General features: G+C 44.6%; 1 protein-coding gene across 1 annotated transcript in view; it reads right to left on the reverse strand.

Annotated features, from left to right (window-relative positions):
• The window catches only part of sugct (succinyl-CoA:glutarate-CoA transferase), a 35640-nt gene that overhangs the window by 1302 nt on the left and 33457 nt on the right, over positions 1-881 (reverse strand). The window lies entirely within an intron of this gene.

The raw sequence follows: 881 nt of genomic DNA on the forward strand, positions 1-881 counted from the left end.
ATTCTTTTCTTTTTTATGTTATCGTTATAACGTTTTGCTGTTTTTGCAGACACCACATGTTCTGTCTGGCCATCTGTGTGTGTGTGTGTGTGTGTGTGTACAGTATACATGGTCAGATGGTCTGTCTAGACGTGTGTGTGTGTGTTTAGGGCGTGAGGGATTTGAGGGTCCGACTCAGGTCTGTCGGGTGAGCCATCGTCTAGAACCTCTATGTACGTGTGTGTGTGTGTGTGTTAGTCTACCAAAACACACACACCTACACGCACACTGTTGTCCATCCACCCACACATCATATCATCAACACACAGACGGCCAGACAAACAGTATGACCTGGGAACACTCACACACACACACACACACACACACACACACACACACACACACACACTTGTAAGGCATGACTAATGGTCTGCTGAGTCACTCTGTAAAAGTCAGAGAAAGTAAGTAGACTTCAGCTCTTTGTGTGTGTGTGTGTGTGTGTGTTTGTCTAAGTTTGGTTTTCATACCCTGAGGAGACTTTTTTATGAACCTGACACAAAGGGTTGTGTGAGATTTTTTTTTTTTTTTCCAGAGTTGGGAAAAATAAATCTCAGCGTTGAAACAGAGCAGAACCTCAGCTCTCACTGACGGAGCAGTGAAAAAAGCTGCATTGGTGTTTGACCTCTGACCTCTGTGGTCACGGAGGTCACAGCAGATGCATTATGTTCCAGACAAACACTGTGTGTGTGTGTGTGTGTTTGTGTTGCTGTGGGGAATCCTGATGACACAACACACACACACACACACACAGTGATGTAACATGTTGGCTGGTCCAGGATAAAGACATCTGACAGCAGAGACTTGTTGTTACTTGCTTTATTACAGCAGGTAAGAACAGATGT

The sequence above is a fragment of the Cynoglossus semilaevis genome, chromosome 3, assembly GCF_000523025.1.
Source record: "Cynoglossus semilaevis isolate Cse_v1.0 chromosome 3, Cse_v1.0, whole genome shotgun sequence".
Classification (NCBI taxonomy): domain Eukaryota; kingdom Metazoa; phylum Chordata; class Actinopteri; order Pleuronectiformes; family Cynoglossidae; genus Cynoglossus; species Cynoglossus semilaevis.